An 11,517-nucleotide genomic window follows, 5' to 3' on the forward strand; every position below is an offset into this window, starting at 1 on the left:
AGAGCAGATGAGACACAGCATGATGCAAGTTGACTAGAGGTGAGCTTCTAGAAGTACCTCCTCACCCATCTGATGGTCCAGATGGTGCAATTCAGAAAAAACTTGCACCCCCATTCCTAGGGAGCTACTGTCTCTTCTGAGATTCCCAATGCCTGAGTTTCTTAAATTGTAGGGCATCACTCCTGCATTCCCAAATCTGGTGTTTCTAAAAAACTCAACTCGGCAGTTCATGGCAAGATGTCTACCTTCTCCCCGTATGAGTCAGGGCTTTCCAGAGAAATAAAAATGGCAGAAGATGTTTTCCCATATAAAGAGACTTATTCAAAGGATTGGCTTGCTAAGATTGGGGGTGGGGTTTTGCAATCTGGACAGCAGGCTGGCAGACAGAAATCTCGGCAAGAGCCAAGGTTGTAGGTCAGTCTACTGTCTTTTCCAGGGAAGCATCGATTTTCAACTCAGAGCCTTAGGCTGTGTGAGGCTCACTCACATTATTCAAGAGTATTTAAGAATATTTTCCTTCAGGGTGGCGGTGGTGCACACCTTTAATCTCAGCACTCAGGTGGCAGAAACAGGCAGATCTCTTGAGTTTGAAGCCAGCCTGGTCTGCAGAGCTAGTTCCAGGACAGCTGGAGTGGTTACACAGAGAAACCCTGTGTAGGTAGTGTGTCTCTGAGTTTGATAGAGGTTTCCATCAAACGTCAGATGGGCTTCACTCAGGAGTTAGAGTGCCATACACATGCTGTCACCTAAAACTTTCTGGAATCAGTGGCCCTGAGGTTCTTGTCTTGTGAATTTGAAGAATGAAATTCATGGACCACAGGAGGATGAATTTTTAGGATAGACTCATAGGGAAGAACTTGAGGGTAAGAAGGCAGAGTCCATAGTTCCTGTGTAGAGTCCTTGGGAGGGACTGGAGAGATGGCTCAGAAGTTAAGACCACTGTCTGTTCTTCCAGAGGTCCTGGGTTCAATTCCCAGCAACCTCATGGTGGCTCACAACCATCTGTAATGAGATCTAGTGCCCTCTTCTGGCATGCAGGCAGAACACTATACACATAATAAATAAATAATACATAAATTATATATCAATACTGCATACATAATAAATTAGCAAAAATACATAAATCACACATAGATAAATTATACATGAATTGTATGCATAATAAATAAATCTTTAAAAAGAGAAAGAAAAGATACATAGTCCCTGGGAACAAGGTACTGTTGAAGGCCCTGCCTTTGAGTTAATTAGGCTTTATGAGATGTAGGCACTGAGGTGGAGGATACACATTACCACTGGCCCATTCATGAGGTGTCCAGGTCCAGGGCAGGTCACATCCCACATTTTGTAATACCTTGCTAGCTGGTTAGAAATCTATCTGCCAAATCTATCTGCCATAAGCCTAGCAGCTTTCTCTAAGGTGGGCAATATGGAACTCCCTCCCTCCCAGGTAAGGCTTCCTGTTCTCTACTTGCTTTTATCTGGAGACTGTCCCCATTGCCTGGAGGACTGACCTTATCTTAAAGCTGTCTCTAAACCAGATGCCTGATTTGTCTTTAGCTTGACCCTTGACAAGATCCCTGCTCATAAAACTTTGTGCTAAGGAGCTCTGCTGTAGGACCCTACTGTTGTAAGACCCTCAGAAAGCTGAGGCTTCCAGAATCTTAGCCCAGGACCTCGGCCACCCCAATCACAGAATGGAGGCCAAAGCTTGATGCAAATTGCATGAGGCTTTATTGTAGTTTAACGAGCTAATCCCATGTCAGCTCGGGTCTTTGACCCACCCACCATGGCGGATGGCTAGCAAAGACAGTTCGAAGCCGCTGCGTACAGATCTTTATAGGGCAGCGTAAGGGGAGTGTCTAGGGGTATGCATAGGCTCAGGATTGGCGTGCCTCCAGGCTTGGAGGGTTTGCCCTGTGTTGATTGGTCAACTGGTTGTTATGGCCCCTAGGCCCTCCCAGGGTGGTTGCTATGCTTTGTGCGTCATTGCTGTGCACTTGTCCTTATAGCACACCCAGAGTCATAAAGCATAGTGCCACCAGCTAACTTCTGATTGGTTCCTTGTCATGAGGCAGGCATCTGACTTTCTAGTGACTAACTTCTGATGGGTTCCTTGTCACGAGACAGGCATCTGACCTCTAAGTGACCAAGGCAGGTTTATGGCAAGCAAGTGTTCGGCCATTATGGCTGCCAAAAGGGAAGCTGGTCCCATCACTGTCACATATTAAGCCTGGTGATAGGATAGTGCCACTTAATGCACCTTAGGGTTTGTTCCCAGGCTCCCCACTCCTGTGTATTCCTTATACTCTAGAATAAAGTTGAAGGTAATCACTGAAGTCTGTCTCCCAAAGTGCTGTCTCTGTTCTTGCTTATGGTCCATGTACAGAGCTTTCTGTTGCCCCTTCTGCTTCTTTCCCCTCCCGGACTGATGACAGGCCAAGAGGGAAAGAGGACCCCCAGACTCACACACAGTTTCCAGGAAGCAATGCTTATTTAGAGGATGAGAGATACGGAGAAACCAGCTCTGACTTCTGGTGTTCCTGACCTCTGGTCAGGGAAGAACCAGACATTTTGGCTTAAATGCTTCTGTTATCTCTGACCTTCAGCAAGGGCAGAAGGCAGACAGAGCCAAGGGCATTTCCAGCTTTCAGCCAAGGAAAATTTGTTTACTTTTGGGGTCTTCTACCCTAAAACTGCCTGACCAGTTTCTGTCTCTCATTTTCATCAATGTAATTATTATCTCTCCAGAAATTTGAATGATTTATGTATTTAATTACTTAAAAGCCATTTTGTAGCTAAACAATAAAAATCAAACAGCCTGATATTTAAAAAGAACAGTAGGAGCTGGAGAGCAATTACTGCTCTTGCAGAGTACATGGATTCAGTCCCCAGGACCCACATGGCAGCTCACAACTGTAGCTCCAGTTCCAGGGGATCTGATGCCCTCCTCTGGCCTCTTCAGGTTCCTGCATGCACATGGTACACATATACTCATGTAGCTAAACAGACAGGCATATTAAATAAATATATAAGCGGGGAGGTGATGGCAAATGCCTTTAATCCCAGCACTCAGAGGCAGGTGGATCTCTGTGAGTTCGAAGCTAGCCTCATCTACAAAGTGAATTCTAGGACAGCCAAGGCTACACAGAGAAACCCTGTCTCACTTGCATCTTGAAGAGCCTGATGCCTGGGCTAGAGAGATGGCTCAGAGGTTAAGTGCACTAGCTGGCCTTCCAGAGGTCCTGAGTTCAATTTCCAGCAACTACATGGTGGCTCATAACCATCTGTAATGAGATCTGGTGCCCTCTTCTGGCCTGCAGGGATACATGCAGACAAAACGCTGTATATATAATAAATAAATAAATCTTTTTAAAAAAATAATAAAAGAGCCTGATGCTCCACCATGTCTCAGGCATGAAACAAATTTTGTGTATTTCTGAAAAATTTCCACTTATTATTATAAACTTCCACGGCCCTTTTTAGTGGAGACAAACGTACACTCCACTTATATTTTCTAGAAAATATAAGTAGCACATTTGAATTTGGAATTGTTAAGCCTGCCCGTTATTCCCTAAACCACATACAATCTGTGAGCTCTTCATCCACCATATACAATTGAAACAGTAAAATGCTTTTCTTCTGTGTCAATAGCTCTAGACACCAGGTTATAAGAGATACTTGTTGGCTTGTTTGTTTCAGTAAGTTGTAGTTGATTAAACAAAATAAACCAAGGCCATTCCATAGCCCAGACTCAGTGGAGCTGAGAATCCTAGTGTGATCTCATATCCTTCGAATGTCAGTCCACATTCTTTCCAAAAGAAACCACTGGGAGCCAGGAATGGTGACTCACACCCTTAATCCCAGCACTCAGGAGGTAAAGGCAGGCAGATCTCTGAGTTCAAGGCCAGCCTGGTCTACAGATCAAGTTCCAGAACAGCCAGAGCTACATGGAGAAACTCTGTCTCAAACAAACAGACAAACAAATAATAAAATACACCACTGGTATTTTACACCATAGTGAGATGGCTAAGCAGGAAAGGTACTTGCCACCAAGCCTGGTGACCCAAGTTTGATACCCAGGACCTACAGAGTAGAAGGAGGACTGATTCCAAAAAGTTGTCTCCCGACTTCCACACACCTGTCATGGGATGGACATGTGTACACATACTACATGCATATATATTTATTCACAATATTTTTTAAGATTTTATTTATTATGTATACAGCTGTCTGCCTGCATGCCAACAGAAGGCACTAGATCTCATTCAAGTTGTGAGCCACCATGTGGTTGCCGGGAACTGAACTCAGGACCTCTGGAAGAACAGTCACTGCTCTTCACCGCTGAGCCATCTCTCCAGCCCTATTCACAATATTTTTTAAGGATTTATTTTATTTGTGCGTGTGTGTGTGTGTGTGTGTGTGTGTGTGTGTGTGTGTGTGTGTGTGTGTATCTGTGTCTGTGTGAGTGCATGCAATGTGTGTGAGGGTGCCTGAGGAATCCAGAAGAAGGTGGGAGATTTCCCTGGAGCTGGAATTACAGGCTGATGTAGGTGTTGGGAACTGCACTCTGGTCTTTCAAAAGAGCAACTAGTGCCCTTAACTGTGGAGACATATCTTCAGCCCCAAATATTATTTATTTACTTACTTTTTGAGACAGCAGGATTTCACCATGTAACCCTGGCTCTCCTTGAACTCTCTCTCTGTTGACCGGGCTGGTCTCAAACTCAGAGATCCATCTGCCTCTGGGATTAAATCTGCCTTTACAGCTGGTGCAACAATTTTTTAAAAGTAAAATAAAAATGAACAAACAGTGTCTGGCTGGGGGTTGTGCACACTGTGCAGTCAGTACTAGAAAGGCAGGAGGAGTTTGAGGCCAACCCGGGTTACACAGCAAGATCCTGTCTTAAATAAACAGGGACTTTAAGAAAGGAAGGCAGCTGCTCTTGCAGCCCCTATGAACTGCATTGCAGCTCTGTTGGGGTCTGTCCCCCTTTCTGAATTACTCAGAAAGGCCCAAGGTCTTCTCTTCTGGCTCTTTCTTGCCGATGCTGGCCAGAGCCTGAGTGTGCTTTCTTTGGTACAGCCATGTCTGCCATGTGGCTTATCTCCATGTCAGCTTAACTCATGCACATAGCTTGTGTGTGTGTGTGTGTGTGTGTGTGTGTGTGTGTGTGTGTGTGTGTGTATGGGGGGGTTCTTCCTTCTCTTCCACTTGGTTACAGCTTGTCTGCCCTAGAATTTTTCTTTTAAACTTTAATAATAAAATTTAAAGAAAGAAAAGACTGGAGCTGTGGAAACTACTCAGTGGTTAAGAACATGTACTGCTCTTGTAAAGGACCTGAGTTTAGTTCCCAGCACCCACAATGGGAGGCTCACACCTATAATTCCAGCTCCATGGGAGCCAGAGCCCGTGGTCTCCTCTGGCACCTGCCTGCATGTACACATACCGACTACCACCTCCACCTCCACATAATTAAAAAAAAAGAAAAAGAAAAAAGGGAACTATGGGGATGGAGAGATGGCTCAGCAGTTAAGAGCACTTGTTACTTTTTCAGAAGATCCAGGTTCAATTCCTAGCACTCGTATGATAGCTCACAATCATCTGTAACTGCAGTTCCAGGGAGGCAACACCCTCTTCTGGTCTCCTCAGGCACCAGGCAAGCACAAGGTGCATAGACATGCATGTTAGCAAAACACCCATATATATAAAACAAAGATAATTAAATCTAAAAAGAAAACTAAGAAAACGAAATAGGACTGGAGAGATGGCTCTGTAGTTAGGAGCACTGGCTGCTCCTCCAGAGGATCCAGGTTCAATACCCGGCATCTACATGGCAGCTCACAACTGTCTGCAACTCAAGTTCCAGGGACTCTGATGCCCTCCTCCAGTTTCCATGAGCACCAGGCACACATGTAGTACACAGATACACATGCAGTGAAAAAAATCCATATAATAAATAATAATTTTTAATTAATAAAAGAAATATAAAAGTTACTCAACAACAATCATCAACAAGTCTATGAACTCCCAAAATTTATATTAAAAGGGCATTTCTCACTCTGGAGAAAACCCGCATTTTCGTTTGAGACAGGGTTTGCTATATAGTCCAGGTTGTTCTGAAGTTCTAGATCCTCCAGCCTCAGCTACCCCAGTGGTGAGATTCCAGGCATGCACCGCTGCACCTTGTCGGCTCACAGCGTTCATTAACTTCTTGAGGTCAGCTATTGGCCTGTAACACTCCAGGGACACATGTCAAGCCTTGCAGAATTTAAAGTCAGTATTGGTATCTGTGGCTTTAGTTTTCCCCGCCTCCTTCTCCCTTTTCCTTGTCTCTGCATCCTTCTTTACGAGGTTGACGAAGAATCTCTTCCCTGAACTCGGCACTGCTGTTGGAGAAATTTCCCACTTTTTCCGGTTGCTAAATCTGGAGAGTGTAATCTAGATGTTTGTATCACTCCTCGTCTCCCTCACTCCTCCACCCCCTTACTCCCGTGGAAGGTGCCTAGTTGCCCATCTGGGAAGGGAAGAGGAAGAGTTGGAAAGAAGCCAGGCACTGGCAGGACCTGGGTCTGGATTCCGAGGCCAGCTTGCCTGGTGGTTCCTTCCCCTCCTTTCTCTCAGGCTTCAGGGTCTTTTTTGCTCCACCCAGATAGAAATAGTGGGGTAGATAAGGAGATACTCTCAAATGTTGGTCTCTGGTAGCTCTGTATTTCCCTAAAGTTTGCCTGAGTGTAGGCAGGTGGCAGCAGCAGCAGGTGGTACCCTGTAGTGTCACAGACCTCCTGAATGCCTCTGGTGTTGGGACACGTAACCCTGCAAGTGTTACAGATTTTGTGAAGACTTGGGAAGTTGGGATTCCTCATTCCCTGGCTGTGGCTGGCATTTCAGCTTTCAGGCAGACCTACTGTCCTTAGAACATGACAGCAGCCAGTGTTACAGCTGACTGAAGTGTCTCAGATCCTCAGCCCTGAAGACTTCACAGCTCTCTGGAACTCCTCCGTGACCAGGGCCTTTCACGGACTTTGTTCTTGTCCAGTCTCAGCTCTCCTAGCTTTCTTGACATCTCCCTGTTTCTTTACTCTTCTTCTGCCCTGGCCACTCTAAATATTCAGCTGCTCTTCTTCAGCTGTCAAGCAGCTGATTGCCTTGCCACTTTCATGGCCTGGCTGCGCTGCTGTGCTACCCCTGCTGTTTCTTCCCTTATGTTGCCAGCAGACATGCAGACGGTAGCTATGAAACTGGGAGGAGCTTCCTATTAGGCCTAATGTGCAGCACCAGAGAAGGAATGTGCCTTTAAGTGAGTAGATGAGCCTGAGCGATCCTCTTACACAGCCAGAGACCTCGTGTTTGTACCAGTGGCCTCTTTAGTACCAGTCACAGCAATAGTGCTTTACTTTTGGACCAATCACACCTTTGCCTCTATAGAGCAGTCGCAGCAGTCCCTTCCGTAAGGCCGCCAGGGGGCGTGTTTCTTCTCGTGTAGATGGAGACAGACGTCGTAGCCGGTTCATCTAAAGTTCACCGTGCCTTGTAATCCAAACTACTGGAAGCAGCCTAGGCCGAAGCTGCTTTCAGGAGCTGGCGTCATCAGCTGTTACCTTGCGCACTTTTTTCAAGCCCACTGTGGAGACTTCAAGACCAGTTTGCAGCAGCATAAGGCTTGTCCTCCTGGCTGTTGACTCAGTCTTTTTTTTTTTGCTCAAGGCAGCCAGAGCAAAAAAAAAAAAAAAAAAAAAAAAAAAAAAAAAAAAAGAGCTGCTAATGAGGGAGGGAGTCAGATCATCCTACCCCCAAACAGGAAAGAGAACATCAAAAGGAGCGACTAAGTGAGAACTTCATTCATTATCATCAACAGTAACAGCGAATATAACAGTGTTTTAGCAGTTTAACCGGCTAAGGGTCCCAGGGAGAAACAGCTCCTTGTCTCCCTTCCTCCCCGTTTCTGTCCACTCTCCTCCTTCCCTCTACCTCCCTTCTCGCCTTTTTCTTCCTTTCCTTTCTTTCCCTCCTTCCTCCCATCCCTGCTACAGGGTGCAGAGAAGTAAGAGTTGGGTAGGTTAGGACTTTCCGGAGACCAGAGAATGCGTTGAAGACACAGAGATGAAAACCAGGGAGGTTTGGAAGGGTGGCTGCTCCTGGGCCTACCGAAAGGAGGTAAGCCATCGGCTAATAGGATCTATTGTGGTGAATCCTCTAGAGAGGCACGCACTGCACGGAAGGCTGGAGCCCTGGGATGGCTCTGGGTCAAGATTAAAGAGCCAAGAAGGGAGGCTTAAGGAGCCTGGCTGCACAGCCAGGGCTGGGGTGATGGGCACAGTCTTGTAGCCTCAGAATAAAGACTTAGCTGCACTTTACACTAGGGCAGAGAACCCACTCTGCCCCTTGTCTGTCTTATCTATCCCACTCTCCTCCCAATTCTATCTTGGAGACCTAGGTCAACACCACCTCGGAATCACCAGGTGACTTGACCAGGAACTGAAGGGCAGAGGCGATCTCAGTCAGGAAAACTGAGGAGGCGACTTTCTTTAGGGCCAGTGTGGCTCACTCCCTGCTCTTCCTTCAGGGAGCATTTGGTAGCTCTTTCCTGATCCTTTTATCTGAGGCTGCAGAGCAGAGCCCCACTGCTGGCACCTTCTTGGGAATGCTGCTGTGACCTACAGGAACCATGAGCCCAGCAACTCCGGTAAGGGGGACTTCTCTGGGACAGGAGGGAGTTGGGGTGGTGGCCCTTCCTAAATAGGGCCACCTGATCTCCTGATCGCCAGCATTCTCTGTCTACTCCTGCATAGCTGGGGGTTTGGAATGAGCTAGTCAAAGTAGTGACCCCTCCAGGGCAGATCCAGGTGACAAAATATTTCTCCTCAAATCCAGTCTCTGATCCATTACCACTGCAACCTAGGATCTTCTAACCCACTAGTCATGTGACCTAGCCTCCTGTCTTGAAAGTATCTCACCCAGCTAGTCACTGTACCACAATGTCCAGGCTGCCACTCACTCTTTGTTATATCCTGGCAGCTTTGCAGCTTTGTCCCTTGCCAGTCTATCTCTCCAACCCCTACTCATCTAAACGTACTTGAGACCCCTGAACTTTCTAACAGCACTTATGTGGGGTTCTTTGGTCCACACTGGGGAAATGCTACTGACCCTTCAGACCCCCAGACTCCTCTGGGAAGTCTTTCTGGACATCTTAGGGGAAGAGAGACTTCCTCCTGGTTAAGCCATCCTTTGCAATGACTACCTTACCTTCATCCTTCTCCAGTAGACTGGGAGGGCAGGATCCTGCTGCCCAAGAGCCCAGTGGTGAGAATGCTACAGCTAGAGAAAGCTACATCCAAAATGCTACATCCAAAACCAGGACAGAGCCTGGCTTCTCTCTGCAAATTGTGTGTGTGTATTAATTATTTGTTCACAGTTTTTTGTTTTTTTGTTGTGAGGTGGTGGTGAGAAATCTAATAAGTAACCCAGGATAGCTTTACCAATAGTCAAGGTTAGTCTGGTATTCCCAGTCCTGCTATGTCAGCCTCCAAATATGGGCCACCACACTCAGTCTTTTTTTGACTCAAGTATAATTTCCACTTAATTTTGTTTCCAGAGGGTGTTGCTTTCTTCAGTCTGTAAAGGACTTGGGCTCTTTACATGGGAGGAGCCTTTGGGGGGCACACAACCATGGGTCTAAGCTAGGACAAGGGTGTTCAGTCCTTTGGGCTTCAGGACACTGTCTCTTTTCTAGAATAATACAGTTCTCTCATTGACAGAGATTAGAGCTTCATATACAGTTTGCGAAGCGCAAAGTTGCTGAATATAATCAATTTGGAAATGTCTCTGGTGACTGTGGGTGTGGGCCTCTCTTATGTTTTGAATAACTTTAAAAAATTAAAATTACATTTATCTGTGTGTGTGCATGCATGTGTGTGCACCAGTGTAACCCTGCATTTGTGAAGGTCAGAGACAACTGAAAGACTCAATTTTCTCTTTTCACTTTGTGGGTCTGGGAATAGAACTCAGGTTATTAGGCTTGGTGGCAGGCACCTTTGCCTGCTGAGCCATCTTAATGGCCCAGAAAACTTTCTTTTATTATAATAATTTTTTAGGAATCTTGCTATGCAGCCCAGGCTGGCCTTGAACTCCTGGGATCTTCTGGGCTTGGGGTATCCTCAAGACTGAGACTCCGGAGTAGCTGAGTACAGGCCGACATGTGCTTTGTCTTTGTTTTTGCTTCAGTACAGGAGATGGAACCTAGGGTTTAACCCATGCTGGTCCAGCTTTACCTCCAGGCTTCTCCTCTTCTTTCTTCCTTTTTAAAATTTTGAGATGGAGTCTAAGTTGCCCAGACTGGCCTTGAACTCATTTTGTAGCTCGGGCTGGCCTTGAACTTGTGTTCCTCCTGCTTCTCAGCCTCCCAGGTATCTGGGGATTATAGATCTGTACAACCAAACCCAGCTTCTGCTGAACTTAATGTCTTGTCCTTGGGTGTCATGGGGGCAGTTTGTCCAGCCACCATCTATACATGGCTATAGACCTTTGGAGCATATCCCTTCATCCTCTCTCTCTCTCTCTCTCTCTCTCTCTCTCTCTCTCTCTCTCTCCTCCCCCCCCCCCCCCCGTGTGTGTGTGTGTGTGTGTGTGTGTGTGTGTGTGTGTGTGTGTGTGTGGTGTGTGTGAGTGTGTGTCTATGAGTCTCTTCTCAGAATGAGACCTCAAGCTGTACATTATTTCTGTTTTTATTTAAAATTTCTTGTTTTGGGGGCTGGAGAGATAGCTCATCGGTTAAGAGCACTGACTGTTCTTCCAGAGGTCCTGAGTTCAATTCCCAGCAACCACCTGGTGGCTCACAACCACCTTGAATGAGATCTAGTGCCTTCTGCTGGCATGCAAGCAGAAGGCTGTATACATAATAAATAAATATATAAATAAATAAATAAATAAATAAATAAATAAAATCTTAAAAAAAAATTCTTGTTTTGGTTCTGAAGAAATGGCTCAGAGGTTACAAGCATTGGCTGCTCTTCCAGAGGTCCTGAGTAACCACATGGTGGCTCACAACCATTTATAATGAGATCTGGTGCCCTCTTCTGGCATGCAGGCATACTCATAGGCAGAACACTGTATACATAATAAATAAATAAATAAATAAAATCTTAAAAATACCCACAGACAAACAACAACAACAACAAAGAATATTTTCTGGGACCCCAGACTCTGAAACCTCCTTAGCCACATCCTCAACCTGACCCTCTACTATCTGAAAGCGCTCCTTTGTAGCTTCCTGGGACTCTTTGGGGCAAAATAAAATAAATAAAATAAAATTTCTTGTTTTTAAGACGAAATCTCGTTATGCAGTCCTGGAACTCTCTCTTATACTAGACTCTCCTTGACCTTTGGTGATCCTCCAGCTTGCCTCTACCTCTTAAGGATTACAGGCCACACACACTCCCTCTCTCTCTCTTTTTAATTATTTTGTTTTCATGGGGGGAGTGGTGAATGAGTATGTGTGTGCATATGGAGGCCATAAGTCT

The sequence above is a fragment of the Cricetulus griseus genome, chromosome 3 (assembly GCF_003668045.3).
Source record: "Cricetulus griseus strain 17A/GY chromosome 3, alternate assembly CriGri-PICRH-1.0, whole genome shotgun sequence".
Classification (NCBI taxonomy): domain Eukaryota; kingdom Metazoa; phylum Chordata; class Mammalia; order Rodentia; family Cricetidae; genus Cricetulus; species Cricetulus griseus.